This window comes from Heterocephalus glaber, unplaced genomic scaffold (genome assembly GCF_053883595.1).
Source record: "Heterocephalus glaber isolate CG9 unplaced genomic scaffold, H.glaber_assembly_v1.0 deba00001509, whole genome shotgun sequence".
NCBI lineage: Eukaryota > Metazoa > Chordata > Mammalia > Rodentia > Bathyergidae > Heterocephalus > Heterocephalus glaber.
In genome coordinates, this window is record NW_028258325.1 from 51,535,976 (window position 1) to 51,553,396 (window position 17,421).

General features: G+C 37.9%; 1 protein-coding gene across 30 annotated transcripts in view; it reads left to right on the forward strand.

Moving 5' to 3' along the window:
* Positions 1-17,421, forward strand: part of Adgrl3 (adhesion G protein-coupled receptor L3) — an 878,168-nt gene that overhangs the window by 574,952 nt on the left and 285,795 nt on the right. The gene's annotated exons all lie outside the window — the stretch shown is intronic.

The window sequence follows — 17,421 nt, forward strand, 5'->3', positions numbered from 1 at the left end:
GGCCTCTGGCCCATTTCACGAATAGCACTCTTCTCATGCTCTGCTTCCGGGCTCCTGCTCCTGTAATGTATGTATCTTGGCTCAGCCATGTCCCTCTGCCATGATGTTTCTGACTTGGAGCCAATTCCCTATGGTCTGAATCCTCTGAACCATGATCTAAGTTAAAAATCTCCTCCTTTAAATTGTCAACATCAGATATTGAGTCCCAGCAATAGGAAACCTGGTTAATTTAAGAACAGATATAGTTCTAAAAGTGTAGAAACAGATTTCAAAAGCAAAAAAAAATAGAGGGAGATAATCTTCTAAAGATAATATCTTACAAATCCTCCACCGCCATATTTCTTTAGCTTTACAAAGAACTCTTTGGGAAGCTTCTTTCCAATGTGTTTAGAAAATCATATATATGCACAGAAATACAAACAGGTAGAGCTGTTTGCAGATTGTGCGTTCTATAGGTTTTTATAATTGAACAATGTGATATTACAGCAGAGTTGTTTTTCCTTTCTACAGCATTTCTGAAGTTCAGCTTTTGCAGCCTTCTGTTGTCTCTGCCCTTGCTTGTCAAGCACAGCACCACTTTGCTTCTTCAAAGAATTAAATAGGTTTCTCAGAAGCCCTTGCCTTTTTTTCCTTACATGATAAATTCAAGGGAAGTTAGATGATATATTCCTTCTTTCAGTTCTTCAAAGGTTTCTATCTATAGAAAATTTAAACAAGTTAAACATATGAGATTGAAACTTTTGGCTGGAACTCTGGTGTCTGAGAAAGATATTCAGACTCAGTGGCACAGGATGACTAATATTTCAAAATGTCAACTGTTAAATTTTAAACAGAGAAATTGAGTACAAAAGGGTATCTCTAAATCCAAATTCCGATTATTAATTTTTGAGGTCACATTTTCTCTGAAATTACTGCAGATTTGAGGTGAGCATGGGAAAAAAAGAAAACATAATTTACACAAAAACTTACTTTCTACATTAGTAAAGTAGTGACAACTATACCAATTACCTTCTTTATTTTACTCCTTGATTACTATTAGAATAAAAAATGAGATTATGAAATACCAAAAGTTTAGTATAACTAATATTCAGTAAATATCAGCAATTCATTATCATTTTTATATATTTTTTTATTTTTATGCCAAAATGGTAAACCATGAAAAAAAGTATCTAGTAAAAATATTTATCAGATGTCAAAAAAAATCAGCAGCATATATTAAATTTGACCATCATATAAATGAATTCTCCATTTTTAATAGACAAGTTCATTTTCTCTTTCATGTTCAATTTACATATCAGGAGCTGTGTGATGATTAATGTTAAATGAGTAATATATTATCATTTTTATTAGCTGTTTGATTTTCACACTCATCATTTGTGCTTGCTTTGTAACTTTGGGAATATCACTACATCAAATCGAACTTCCCACTCTATTGTTTTGCAATTTATTGACTAGTAGTGAAAGAGCAAGGGGCAATACTCAACAATTACTACCTTTAGAAAGTTTTCAGAGTGAAACTCAAAACAAATCACATTAGAAATTTATTTTCTGAATTGCATAGCATGTAATTTCCACAATGAAATGGAGCAAATGATAGGTACACACAGCAATACCAATGGCATCTTCCTTCCTGTGTGTTCACATGTGTGTATGGCACTGAAAAGGAAATTTTTCATACAAGACTGACTCCAGCTGCATAGATCAAAATTGTCTAAACTATTTTTGCCAAATAATTCCTAGAAGTGATAATATCTTTTAAATCCCCTACCACCATATTTAGCATATTTCTTTAACTTTAGAAAAATTCTTTTGGAAGCTTCTTTTTAAAGAGTTCAGAAAATCATATATTTGTACATCCACTGGCAAAGATAGCACAAGAAGAGTCCATTAATGTGCTTCCTATACTGTTGTCTTTAGAGAAAGGTTTAGAAGTTTGTTGGCAAGACTAGTAACCACCATTATCCCAGGTCTTCTGTTAGTGTAGTTCATATGTTGACTCCTTTAATATTAAGAATCATTCTGTGACAGGGATCAGCACATTTTCTTCTATGAACGACCAGATAGTGAATATTTTGGTCTATCTGTTACATATGGTTTCTATTGCGGCTGGAGCTGTAGATGCTACTCTTCCTGCTCCTCTGCCTCCTTCTCCTCCTCTGTTTTATTCTATTACTACTTCCTTTTTGACTTCCAAACCTTTTTCTTTTTAAATAGAGAAACCATGCTTATATTGCAGACCATGCAAAATCAGTGTTAGGGCAAATTGTTTACTTCCGTGGCCAGTGTTAGTTCTGATCTCTTCCTTGAAACTCGGTGTGTATAGAGAGTATACTGTGCAAGTTGTTCATGTGGAACAGACGGTGAGGATGTGCACTCTCTTCGAATTTTTCTGTGCATAGTATCCTCCCAGATCTTCAAGGACATATGAGTCCACTCATCAGTATTTAACACTGCTTTCTTGTACACAGATAATCTACTTCATGGTATGCTTACTTCTTTTTTACGTACTAAATTCTTTTATTGGTACATTGTAGGTATACAACACAATTGCATTTTTCATTGGGAGTTGTACCTTTACATGATGCATCTTGGTTCTTATTTTTTCCCCATTCCTAGCCCTCCCTTCACGCCCTCCACCCTTCCCTATTTACAAGGACTTTATTTCCAATTTTTCCATTTCTCATCATTTTTCCTTTCCCTTCTTTCCTTTCCCCTGCCCCTCCCAGTACCTCTACCCCTTTGGACCTTTTCTTCCTATTTTACATTATCGATTATTCATTCTAATCATTGGTACATTTTAGGTATACAATATAATGACATTCATCATTGGAAGTTTGCACCTTTACATAGTCTCTCTTGGTTCTTATTTTTCACCCTTGCCCAGCCCTCCCTTCAACCCCTCCATTCCTCTTGATTTACAAAGATTTTGTTCCTATTTTTCCATTTTCTCATATTAATCCCATTCCCTTCTGTCCTTTTCCCTAGCCGTCGCACTTCCTTCCCCTTTGCCCCTTTTCTTCCTATTTCACATGACCTATTACACATTTAGGCCTTATTTACACTTTCAGTTTCTCACACCAGAGAAACTATTTGGTATTTACACATGTGTGTCCTATTAATTTCACTTAAGAGTATAGCCTCAATGTGCATCCACTTAGCTATAAATGTCTCTAATTTCTCATTTTTTATGGCTGAGTAGTACTCCATTTTATTAAAAAAACCACATTTTCTTTATCCAGTCTCCAGTTGGTGGGCATTTGGGCTGTTTCCAAGTTTTAGCTATTACGAACTATGCTGCTATGAACATGGGTGCACTTATATCACTGTGGTATGATTCTTTTAATTCTTTGGGGAAGATCCCCAGCAGTGGAATAGCGGGGTCAAATGGGACTTCCAGTCCTAGTTCTTTGAGGTATCTCCATACTGATTTTCACAGTGCTTGCACCAGTCTACACTCCCAGCAGCAGTGGAGCAGGGTTCCTCTTTCCCCACAGCCCCGCCAGCATTTGTTATTGGTTGATTTCATGATAGCAGCCATTCTTTCTGGAGTGAGGTGGAATCTCAATGTTGTTTTCATTTGCATCTCTCAAATGACCAGTGATGTTGAACATTTTTTCATGCATTTATTTGCTATTTCTACTTCTTTATCTGAGAAATGTCTGTTCATTTCAGATGCCCATTTTTGGATTGGGTCTTTAAATTTGGGAGGTCTGATCATTTTAAATTCTTTATAGATTCGAGATAGTAGACCTTTGTCTGAGGAAGAGCAGGTGAAGATTTTTTCCCACATTGTGGGTTGTCTCTTCACACTGCTGGTGGTTTCTCTTGCTGTGCAGAAGCCTTTTAATAGAAGAGATCCCACTTGTTAATTGTTTGTGCTAGTTCACGGGCAACTGAGGTTTTGTTCATAAAATCTTTTCCTACACCGATGTCTTCAAGGGTTCTACCTAACCTCTGTTCCAACTGGTTCAGAGTTTCTATTTTAATATTTAGATCTTTAATCCATTTTGATTTTAGTTTAGTGCATGGTGAGAGATACAGGTCTAGTTTTAATCTTTGGCAAGTTGAAGCCCAATTTTTCCAGCACCATTTATTAAAGAGGCTATCTTTCCTCCAGTGAGGGTGTTTGGCTCCTTTATTGAAGATGAGATGGCTGAGTGTGTCTGGCATTGTTTCTGCATCTTCTAATCTGTTCCACTGGTCCTCAAGTCTGTTTCTTTGCCAGTACCATGGTGTTTTTATCACAGTAGCTTTGCAGTATAGTTGCAGGTTGGGAATTGTGATACCCCCTGCCATGTCTCTGTTACCTAGATTGCTTTTGCTATTCTGGGTCTCTTCTTGTTCCAAATGAATTTTTGGATTGTTTTCTCAAGGTCCATGAAGTATGCTGCTGGGATCTCAATTGGAATTGCATTAAATCTATATAGTAGTTTTGGAAGTATGGCCGTTTTCACTATATTAATCCTTCCTACCCAGGAGCAGGGGATATCTGTCCATTTTCTGATATCATCTTCAATCTCTCTTTGCAGAGTGCCATAGTTTTCAGAGAAGAGGTCTTTGATTTCTTTCATTAGGATGATTCCTAGGTATTTCAGTTTTTTGGATGCTATTGTGAAAGGAATTATTTGCCCTATTTCTCTCTCAGTGAGTCTGTCATTGGTGTAGAGGAAAGCTATTGATTTTTGTGTGTTGACCTTGTAACCAGCTACTTGACTGAATTTGGTTATTAAGTCTAGAAGAGTTTTGGTGGAGTTCTTGGGGTCTTCTATATAGAGTATCATATCATCTGCAAATAATGACAATTGGACTTCTTCATTACCTATCTTTATTCCTTTTATTTCTTTCTCTTGTCCAATTTTTGTGGCTAATGTTTCCAGAACTATATTGAACAAGAGTGGTGATAGTGGACATCCTTTTCCTGTTCCTGATTTTAGTGTGAAGGATTTCAGTTTTTGACCATTTAGTATGATATTGGCTGTTGGTTTTTCATAGATGGGTTTTATCAGTTTGAGGTAGAGACCATCTATTCCAATTTTTTGTAGGGATTTTATCATAAATGCATGTTGGATTTTGTCAAATGCTTTTTCTGCATCTATGGAGATAATCATATGGTTTTTGTCCTTGGCTCTATTGATATAGTGTATGACATTGATTGATTTTCGTATAGTGAACCATCCCTGCATCCCTGGGATGAATCCCACTTGATCAGGGTGTATGATCTTCTTGCTGATCTTCTGCATTCTGTGTGCCGTTATCTTATTAAGGATATTCGCGTCTATGTTCATTAGTGAGATTGGCCTATAGTTCTCTTTTTCAGTTGGGTCTTTCTCTGCTTTGGGGATCAAAGTGATGCTTGCTTCCAGGAATGAATTTGGGAGTATTGCTTCCCTTTTAATTTCATTGAAGAGTTTAAACAGTAGTGGCAGCAGTTCCTCTCTAAATGTCTTGTAGAATTCAGCAGTGAAGCCATCAGGGCCCGGGCTTTTCTTAGTTGATAAGTTTTTAATCAGGTTTTCCATTTCATTGGTTGATATTGGGTTGTTCAGAATATTTAGGTCTTCTTTGTTCACCTTTGATAATTCATATGTACCAGGAATCTGTCCATTTCTTCTGTGTTGTCCATCTTATTGGCGTATAGGTTTGGGAAATAGGTATTGATGATTGTCTGGATTTCTGCTGGGTCTGTTGTAATTTCACCCTTTTCATTCCTAATTGCATGGATTTGGGCCTTTTCTTTCCTTTTCCTGACAAGGTTGGCTAAAGGTTTGTGAATTTTGTTGATTTTGTTTGAAGAACCAACTCTTGGCTTCATTGATTTTTTGTATCATTCTCTTAGTCTCCATTGCATTGATTTCTCCTCTGATCTTTATAATTCCCTCCCTTGTATGAGCTTTGGGGTTGTCCTGCTCTTCTTTTTCTAGAAGCTTGAAGTTCAGCATCAGGTTGTTTAATTGGGCTCGTTCTGTTTTCCTAATATGCATATTCACTACTATGAATTTCCCTCATAAGACTGCTTTCATTGTGTCTCATAGATTCTGATATGTTGTATTGTCATTGTCATTTAATTGAAGGAACTGTCTGATTTCTCCTTTAATTTCCTCTGTGACCCATTGGTTATTCAGAAGTGTGTTGTTCAATTTCCACGTGTTTATGAAATTTTTCCACTTTCTTTTGCTATGGATCTCCAATTTCATCACATTATGGTCTGATAATATACAGGGGATAACTTCAATTCCTTTGCACTTACTTAAACATGTTCTATGTGAGAGTATGTGGTCTCTTTTGGAGAATGACCCATGTGCAGCTGAGAAGAATGTGTATTCTAATTTTGTGGGGTGGAAGACTCTGTAAACATCTGTTAAGTTCATTTGTTCAAGAGTTCGATTAAGTTCTAGTATTTCATTACTTATTTTTAGTCTAGTTGATCTATCTATTTGTGACAGTGAGGTGTTGAGGTCCCCCACTACAATTGTATTAGTGCATATATGACTTTTCATGTCCATTAGTATTTGTTTTATATAGTTGGGCACACTAGTGTTTGGTGCATAGACATTTATGATTGTCATCTCTTCGTCTTGGATTCTTCCCTTTACAAGGATGTAGTGTCCTTCTTCATCTCTCTTAAGCAGTGTTGGTTTGAAATCTACTTGATCTGCCAAGAAGATAGCTACTCCTGCTTTTTTTCGGGTTCCTGTCCCATGGAGTATTGTTTTCCACCCTTCAACTTTCAGTCTATGAGTTTCCTTTTGAATTAAGTGTGTTTCTTGTATGCAGCATACTGTTGGATTTTGCTTCTTGACCCATTCTGCCAGTCTATTTCTTTTGATTGGTGAATTGAGACCATTAACGTTGATGCTTATAACTGAAACGTATTGACTTGTCATTGCCATGACTTTTTCTTTTTGTTGGGTTCTCCCCCTTTCCATTTAATTTCTTGTCATGCCAGATGGGTTCATTCTGCTTTTCTTCCTGGGGTTGTGATCCTCAATGTCTGTTCCTAGGCTATTGTGTAAAATTCTTTGGAGTGTTGGTTTGGTATTCACGAAGTTCCTAAGGTGCTCTTTGTCATGAAAGTATCTTATTTCTCCATCCATTTTGAAAGACAGTTTTGCAGGGTACATCAATCTGGGTTGGAGGCTGTTTTCTTTTCGGGCTTGGAATATGTCACTCCAAGCTCTTCTTGCCTTGATGGTTTGTGTTGAGAAGTCTGCTGTGATTCTGATGGGCTTTCCTTTGTATGTGATTTGTTTCTTTTCTCTGACTGCTTGCAGAACTTTGTTCTTCTGTTGTGTTTCTGGAATTATATGCCTATATGTTGATTTTTTTTGATCAAGGCTATTTGGAGTCCTATATGCCTCACTTATCTGTATGTCAAGCTCTTTTCCTCTGCCTGGGAAGTTTTCTGCCATTATTTCTGTGAAGAGATTTTTTTATGTCATCTGCACTCTCTCCTGTTTCTTCATTGAGCCCAATCAGTCTTATGTTATTCTTCTTTGCATCATGTAGCAGCTGCTGGATTGATTTCTCATGTTCCCTTATAATTTTGAAGCAATTTTTCTTTTCCTGGTCACTAATTGCAATCTTATCTTCTATATCTGAAATTCTGTCCTCACATTGGCTCATTCTGCTGTGTAGACTTTCAATGGAGTTTTTCATGTCCTGCAAATCTATTTGCATCTGTTTTATGGATTCCATTTGTTTCTTATGTTGGGATTCCATCATGCTGCTCAGCTCCTCTTTAGATTTATTAGTCATGTCTTGCACTAGGGGCACAATTTCTCCTATTATCGGAGAAATTATTTCTAATTTCATTTTTTCCAGATCCCCTTTTGTTGCCAGTTCAGTGGGTCCAGGTGATTGAGTATCAGAATGGTCCATCTCATTTCCCTTTGTGATTGCTGTAGGCGATCTGGATGTCTGGTTTTGAGAGTTATTTACATGTTTTCTCCTTTCGACTGGGGCAGGGGGCTCTTAGCACCTGCATGGATTACCTCCTCTGAGCTGGGTGAGGTAGGACAGGGGCCGGGAGCAGCGATAGGGATGGTGACCCAAAAGCCCTTTCCTGTGGGCTGGGAGCAGCGGGAGGGATGGTGGCCCAGAAGCCCCTTCCTCTGGACCAGGAGCAGTGGGATGGTGGCTCAAAATCCCCTCCCTCTGTGCCGGGAGCAGTGGGAGGGATGGTGGCCTGGAAGCCCCTTCCTCTGGGCCAGGAGCAACGGGACAGAATGTGGCCCAAAAGCCCTTTCCTCTGGGCTGGGAGCAGCAGGAGGGATGGTGACCAGGAAGTCACTTCCTCTGGACCAGGAGCAGTGGGACGACGGCTCAGAAGGCCCTACCTCTGGGCCAGGAAAAGCGGGACTCAGTACCTTGGTCTGGTGGTTTGGTGTCCTCTGCGTCTTTGTAGTGTGGAACCAGGTGCCTGCCTGTCTGTAGCCGGGTGATTCGGTGTCTTCCACGTGACTCAGGACCTTGGTAGGGCATGCACAGTCCTTCCTGTGTGCAGTGGGCTGATTTGGCATATTCCAAGCAACTGGGGACCTCGGTAGGGCATGGGCAGACCTGCCTGTCTGCAGCAGGCTGATTCGGTGTGTTCTGTGTGACTCAGGACCTCAGTAGGGCATGTGCAGACCTGCCTGTCTGCAGCGGGGTGATTCGGCGTCTTCCACGTTGGTATGCTTACTTTTAAAAATAAGATTAGTCAAAGAATTTTAAAGACCATCTTGATAGAAGCCATTCCTAAAGTGAAAGCTTTAAATAATGCCTTTGGGTAAGTTTATTTGTTTTTTTTAGGATGATATTTCTATGACTATATAGCATTTACAATAAATATCAAGGCTATTTCAGGACAGCTCCAGCACAAATATTAATGATAAACAGTAATTCACCAGGGGTAGCAGCACATCACTGTATACTCACCCTCTTGGTAGGCTACAGCAGGAGGACTGTAAGTTCTAGGTCAAGCAGGGCAACTTTATGAGACCCTGTCTGGAAATAAAAATTAAAAAGGATTGAGGCTATAGCTAAGTAGTAGAGTGCTTGCCTAGCATATGCAAGGCCCTGGGTTCAATCCCAACAGCAAGGGAGCAAGGGAAGGGGAGAGAAAAGTGGGGAAGACAATGATTCATGTGCCTCATAGCATGGAACATATTTTTAATTAGATTGCATTTTATGCTCTTTATGCTCAGCCTTTTCAAAAAAAGTGGAATCTCACATTCATCTCAAGAAAGTGTTGGGTAGTAGAATAAAAAGCAGAAAGCAACATCTCCTCATTGAAACCTTTGCTTCTTGTTACAAATAGAATTTGAATGATGACACCCTGTGTCATTATAGCAGTGAAATACAAAAGGAAATAAGTAGTAATATTATGATATTATTCATAGTAAAGCCTGGTTGTTCCTTTCTTACTATTGGAGAATAGAGTAACCTGTCCATGTTCCATAAGTAGCTCATAGTAGCATTTATAAAGGGGCTTCACTGGTGTCTGATGTCCTTAGAATACATTATCAGTACATAAATACATTTCACGTATTTTGGATTTAACATAAAATTTCAGAAATGAGTATACTCCTTAATACTGTAGTTTTCTCAAGTTGTTAGAATATTTGTAAAATAATATGTGTTTCACTGACATATGAATATACAAAGTTTATTATTTGCAGATATTTCTAAATTTACTCTTTTATTGCTGATTATGGTGAGCATGTGAGGAGCACTGGTAATGAATATTTTTGAATGGATTATATAGAAGTTTTCCAAATATTTTCATTCAAAAAGCAATATATAAAGATATATTAGTAGAATTGAATAAAATTATGGCAGTAAACTTGTGAATGGCCAAGTGAAAGGGTTGAAGTGATTAACTGTATAATGTGCATTTATTAAAGAAATGTATATACGTCTGTTTCCTGCACAATGGATTACTCAAATAGTTTTTCTTTTGAGAAAAGACCAACTCAAATTAGCTAGACTTAAAATTTAAAAAAATAAACCTCAGATAATGGGCTTCCAAAGAATGGGGATGGCTTCAGACCTAAAAAGTTTTTATTCTGTTATTAAGGCCCTATCTTGTCTCTTGCCTGAACTCTGCTTTCTTCTTGGGGGCCTCTTTTCTATAGACTTCTGGATGACTTACTCAGATTTCTATTTTTCATAGACCTCATATTCTCATAGAATAAGTATTTCTCCCCCTATGAGAAATACTGTGCCCCCACATAATAATATAATTGTCTTTTAAGATATTATACAACCCCCTGAGAGTCCACATGTGAGTGATGGACTCACCTATTAAATTTTGGGTGTACTGGACAGGGGAACCCTCCCCTATTTTTTTTGGTTGTGCCAGATATTGAGCTGAGGGCTTCACGAATGCTAGGTAAACACTCCAAAGTTGAGCTACACATCCTGCTCCCTTTTAAAATTTTTGTGGATTTTTATTTATTTGTAGTACTAAGTATTGAACTCAGGACTTTATGTGTGTAGGAAAAGGGGTGCACCACTGAGCAGGACCCCAGGCCTGCCCAAACTAAAGTGAACAAAATGAGAACTTTATAGTACACTGACACAAAAGGACCCTTCCAATATATAATTCTACAACACAACTGTTGAAAAATCTAAGCTTATCCTACAGAGGTTTTTAATTTTTTTATAAAGATGTCCTTGGAGTCATTTTTATATCTTCTATGCTTGTTTCCCCTAAACATGATTCTTAAAAGAAAAATCATTTAAGAATAGAGAAGTACGATTTTAGTCCCACTTGAAGCAAGCTAAAATAAGTATAAACTACTGTTTATTTGAAGTCTTAAGGAAATGAATATATCTATTATATCAGAATTTTCCCCTTACATTTCTTTTTTTTCCTTAAATTCTTCTATTGGTACATTTTAGGTATACAACACAATTACATTTCTCATTGGGAACTTGTACCTTTACATGATGCATCTTGGTTCTTATTTTTTCCCCATTCCTAGCCCTCCCTTCACGCCCTCCACCCTGCCCTATTTATAAAGACTTTATTTCCATTTTTTCCATTTCGCAACATTTGTCCTTTCCCTTCTTTCCTTTCCCCTGCCCCTCCCACTACCCCTACCTCTTTGGACATTTTCTTTCTATTTTGCATTATCAATTATTCATTCTAATCATTGGTACATTTTAGGTATACAATATAATGACATTGATCGTTGGAAATTTGCACCTTTACATAATCTCTCTTCGTTCTAATTTTTCACCCTTGCCCAGCCCTCCCTTCAACCCCTCCATTCCTCCTGATTTACAAAGATTTTGTTCCAATTTTTCCATTTTCTCATATTAATTCCATACCCTTCTTTCCTTTCTGCGACCCCTCCCACTTCCTTCCTCTTTGCCCCTTTTCTTCCTATTTCACATTACCTATTATACATTTTAGTCCTTATTTACACTTTCAGTTTCTCACACCAGAGAAACTATTCAGTATTTATACATGTGTGTCCTATTTAGTTCACTTAAGAGTATTGCCTCAATGTGCATCCACTTAGCTATAAATGTCTCTAATTTCTCATTTTTTATGGCTGAGTAGTACTCCATTTTATTAAAAAACCACATTTTCTTGATCCAGTCTCCAGTTGATGGGCATTTGGGCTGTTTCCAAGTTTTAGCTATCACGAACTGTGCTGCTATGAACACGGGTGCACCTATATCACTGTGGTATGATTCTTTTAATTCTTTGGGGAAGATCCCCAGCAGTGAAATAGTGGGGTGAAATGGGACTTCCAGTCCTAGTTCTTTGAGGTATCTCCATACTGATTTCCACAGTGCTTGCACCAGTCTACACTCCCATCAGCAGTGGAGCAGTGTTCTTCTTTCCCCACAGCCTTGCTAGCATTTGTTATTGGTTGATTTCATGATAGCAGCCATTCTTTCTGGAGTGAGGTGGAATCTCAATGTTGTTTTCATTTGCATCTCTCGAATGACCAGTGACGTTTAACATTTTTTCATGTATTTATTTGGTATTTCTACTTCTTTGTCTGAGAAATGTCTGTTCATTTCAGATGCCCATTTTTGGATTGGGTCTTTAAATTTGGGAGGTCTGATCTTTTTAAATTCTTTATAGATTTGAGATAGTAGACCTTTGTCTGAGGAAGAGCAGGTGAAGATTTTTTCCCACATTGTGGGTTGTCTCTTCACACTGCTGGTGGTTTCTCTTGCTGTGCAGAAGCTTTTTAATGAGAAGAGATCCCACTTGTTGATTGTTTGTGCTAGTTCACGGGCAACTGAGGTTTTGTTGATAAAATCTTTTTCTACACCGCTGTCTTCAAGAGTTCTACCTAACCTCTTTTCCAACTGGTTCAGAGTTTCTATTTTAATTTTTAGATCTTTAATCCATTTTGATTTTAGTTTAGTGCATGGTGAGAGATATAGGTCTAGTTTTAATCTTTGGCAAGTTGAAGCCCAATTTTTCCAGCACCATTTATTAAAGAGGCTATCTTTCCTCCAGTGAGGGTGTTTGGCTCCTTTATTGAAGATGAGATGGCTGAGTGTGTCTGGTGTTGTTTCTGCATCTTCTAATCTGTTCCACTGGTCCTCAGGTCTGCTTCTTTACCAGTACCATGGTGTTTTTATCACAGTAGCTTTGTAGTAGAGTTGCAGGTTGGGGATTGTGATACCCCCTGCCATGTCTCTGTTACCTAGAATTGCTTTTGCTATTCTGGGTCTCTTCTTGTTCCAAAGGAATTTTTGGATTGTTTTCTCAAGGTGCTTGAAGTATGCTGCTGGGATCTCAATTGGAATTGCATTAAATCTATATAGCTGTTTTGGAAGTATGACCATTTTCACTATATTAATCCTTCCCACCCAGGAGCAGGGGATGTCTGTCCATTTTCTGATATCATCTTCAATCTCTCTTTGCAGAGTGCCATAGTTTTCAGAGAAGAGGTCTTTGATTTCTTTCATTAGGATGATTCCTAGGTATTTCAGTTTTTTGGATGCTATTGTGAAAGGAATTATTTGCCCTATTTCTCTCTCAGTGAGTCTGTCATTGGTGTAGAGGAAAGCTATTGATTTTTGTGTGTTGACCTTGTAACCAGCTACTTGACTGAATTTGGTTATTAAGTCTAGAAGAGTTTTGGTGGAGTTCTTGGGGTCTTCTATATAGAGTATCTTGTCATCTGCAAATAATGACAATTGGACTTCTTCATTACCTATCTTTATTCCTTTTATTTCTTTCTCTTGTCCAATTTTTGTGGCTAATGTTTCCAGAACTATATTGAACAAGAGTGGTGATAGTGGACATCCTTTTCCTGTTCCTGATTTTAGTGTGAAGGATTTCAGTTTTTGACCATTTAGTGTGATATTGGCTGTTGGTTTTTCATAGATAGCTTTTATCAGTTTGAGGTAGAGACCATCCATTCCAATTTTTTGTAGAGTTTTTATCATAAATGCATGTTGGATTTTGTCAAATGCTTTTTCTGTGTCTATGAAAATAATTATATGGTTTTTGTCCTTGGCTCTATTGATATAGTGTATTACATTGATTGATTTGCATATGTTGAACCATCTCTGCATCCCTGGGATGAATCCCACTTGATCAGAGTGTATGATCTTCTTGATGGTCTTCTGCATTCTGTTGCCCAGTATCTTATTAAGGATTTTTGCATCTATGTTCATTAGTGAGATTGGCCTATAGTTCTCCTTTTCAGTTGGGTCTTTCTCTGCTTTGGGGACCAAGGTGCTGCTTGCTTCCAGGAATGAATTTGGGAGTATTGCTTCCCTTTTAATTTCATTGAAGAGTTTAAACAGTAGTGGCAGCAGTTCCTCTCTAAATGTCTTGTAGAATTCAGCTGTGAAGCCATCAGGGCCCGGGTTTTTCTTAGTTGATAAGTTTTTAATCAGGTTTTCCATTTCATTGGTTGATATTGGGTTGCTTAGAATTTTTAGGTCTTCTTCATTCATCTTTGGTAATTCATATGTATCCAGGAATCTGTCCATTTCTTCTGTGTTGTCCATCTTATTGGTGTATAGGTTCTGGAAGTAGGTATTAATGATCGTCTGGATTTCTGCTGAGTCTGTTGTAATTTCACTCTTTTCCTTCCTAATTGCATGGATTTGGACCTTTTCTTTCCTTTTTCTGACAAGGTTGGCTAAAGTTTTGTCAATTTTGTTGATTCTTTCAAAGAACCAACTCTTGGCTTCATTGATTTTTTTGTATCATTCTCTTAGTCTCCATTGCATTGATTTCTCCTCTGATCTTTATAATTTCCTCCCTTGTATGAGCTTTGGGGTTGTCCTGCTCTTCTTTTTCTAAAAGCTTGAGGTTCAACATCCAGTTGTTTAATTGGGCTCATTCTGTTTTCCTAATATGCATATTCACTACTATGAATTTCCCTCGTAAAACTGCTTTCATTGTGTCCCATAGATTCTGATATGTTGTATTGTCATTGTCATTTAATTGAAGGAACTGTCTGATTTCTCCTTTAATTTCCTCTGTGACCCATTGGTTGTTCAGAAATGTGTTGTTCAGTTTCCACGTGTTTATGAAATTTTTCCACTTTCTTTTGCTATGGCTCTCCAATTTCATTGCACTATGATCTGATAATATACAGGGGATAACTTCAATTCCTTTGCACTTACTTAAACATGTTCTATGTGTGAGTATGTGGTCTATTTTGGAGAATGACCCATGTGCAGCTGAGAAGAATGTGTATTCTGATTTTGTGGAGTGGAAAACTCTGTAAACAATGGTTAAATTCTTTTTTTCAAGAGTTCGATTGAGTTCTAGTACTTCATTACTTATTTTTAGTCTAGTTGATCTATCTATTTGTGACAGTGGGGTGTTGAGGTCCCCCACTACAATTGTATTAGTGCATATATGACTTTTCATGTCTGTTAGTATTTGTTTTATATAGTTGGGCACACTAGTGTTTGGTGCATAGACATTTATGATTGTCATCTCTTCGTCTTGGATTCTTCCCTTTACAAGGATGTAGTGTCCTTTTTCATCTCTCTTAATCAGTGTTGGCTTGAAATCTACTTGATCTGCAAAGAGGATAGCTACTCCTGCTTTTTTTTCTGGTTCCTGTCGCATGGAGTATTGTTTTCCACCCTTCAACTTTCAGTCTATGAGTTTCCTTTTGAATTAAGTGTGTTTCTTGTATGCAGCATACTGTTGGATTTTGCTTCTTGACCCATTCTGCCAGTCTATTTCTTTTGATTGGTGAATTGAGACCATTAGCATTGATGGTTATAACTGAAATGTATTGACTTATCATTGCCATGACTTTTTCTTTTTGTTGGGTTCTCCCCTTTTACATTTAATTTCTTGTCATGCCAGATGAGTTCATTCTGCTTTGCTTCCTGGTGTTATGATCCTTAATGTCTGTTCCTAGGCTATTGTGTAAAATTTTTTGGAGTGCTGGTTTGGTACTCATGAAGTTCCTAAGGTGCTCTTTTTCATGAAAGTATCTTATTTCTCCACTAATTTTGAAAGATAGTTTTGCAAGGTACATCAATCTGGGTTGGAGGCTGTTTTCTTTTCGGGCTTGGAATATGTCACTCCAAGCTCTTCTTGCCTTGATGGTTTGTGTTGAGAAGTCTGCTGTGATTCTGATGGGCTTTCCTTTGTATGTGATTTGTTTCTTTTCTCTAACTGTTTATAGAACTTTGTTCTTCTGTTGAGTTTCTGGAATCTTAACAATTATATGCTTATGTGTAGAGTTTTTTTGATCAAGGCTATTTGGAGTCCTATATGCCTCACTTATCTGTATGTCAAGCTCTTTTCCCCTGCTTGGGAAGTTTTCTGCCATTACTTCTGTGAAGAATTTTTTTATGTCATCTGCACTCCCTCCTGTTTCTTCATTGACTCCAATCAGTCTTACGTTATTCTTCTTTGCATCGTCTAGGAGCTGCTGGATTGATTTCTCATGTTCCCTTATAATTTTGAAGCAATTTTTCTTTTCCTGGTCACTAATTGCAATCTTATCTTCTATATCTGAAATTCTGTCCTCACACTGGCTCCTTCTGCTGTGTAGACTTTCAGTGAAGTTTTTCATCTCCTGGTAATCTCTTTGCATCTTTTTTTTGCATTCCGTTTGTTTCCTATGTTGGGATTCCGTCATGTTCCTCAGCTCCTCTCTAGATTTATTAATCATGTCTTGCACTAGGAACACAATTTCTCCTGCTATCTGTGAAATTATTTCTGATTTCATTTTTTCCAGATCCCCTTTTGTTGCCAGTTCAGTGGGTCCAGGTGGTTGTGTATCAGAGTGTTCCATCTCATTTCCCTTTGGGGTTGCTGTAGGTGACGTGGAAGTGTGGTTTTGAGACTTATTTACATATTTTCTCATTTTCACTGGGGAGGTGGGGTGGGGCATTGTTGGCTCCCATGTGACTCACCTCCTCTGAGCTGGGAGAAGTCGGAGAGGTGGGACAGGGGCCGGGAGCGGCGCTAGGGATGGTGGCCCAGAACCCCCTTCCTCTGGGCCTGGAGTGGTGGGACAGATGGTGGCCCAAAAGCCCTTTCCTCTGGGCTGGAGTGTCAGGAGGGATGGTGGCTCAGAAGCCCCTCCCTCAGGGTGGGAGCGGTGGGATGGATAGCAGCCCAAAAGCCCTTTCCTCTGGGCTGGGAGTGGCGGGATGAATGGTGGCCTCCCCTTAAATTTCTATTCTATTCTATTCTGTATATATATATATATATTTTTTTTTTATTTTATTTATTTTTTGTTTTGTTTTGGTATCAGGGATCGAACTCTGGACCTTGGGTTTGTGAGGCAGGTGCCTGGAACCACTGATCTAAATCCCTGGTCCTCTGTTCACTATTGATGATCAATGATAACCTTTAAGATATTTAAATTAAATAAAAGCCATGAACATTACCCAATGATAATATTTATCTAAATCTACATTTCAGTGGACAAATTCTTTAAGCATAAATTATTTGAAATTGTGTTTGATTTTTTTATGCAGGATTTATGAAGGAGAAAAAAGTATTCTTTAGGTTAATGTTTGGATTCCAAACTATGATTTTATATTCTCTTTCTCCATTTCAACCTACCCCCGTTTCAGATTATTTTTAGAATTTTTTTTAAAAGGGTTTTATTTGTTTGGTTTTTTTTTTTTTTTTTGATACCCGGGATTGAACCAGGGACCTTGTACTTGTGAGGCAGCCAGCAGAACCACTGAGCTAAATCCCCAGCCCCTATTTTTAGAATTTTGATGAGCAGCATTTGTTACATGTTGCTAGGCAAATATTTCTGATTTCAAATATTAAATATCAAGTGTATAATATCAGAACAAACTCTGTTTATGTGTTCTTTTACTATGTCTTTCATCCACTGTTTCTTTCTTTTAGGAGTAGTTACCTTCCAGTGTAATGGTACTTGTCATATAGTAAAGGAAACCAAGGGCTGCGGGTAGAACTCAATTATAGAGCACTTGCCTGGCATGCCCAAGCCC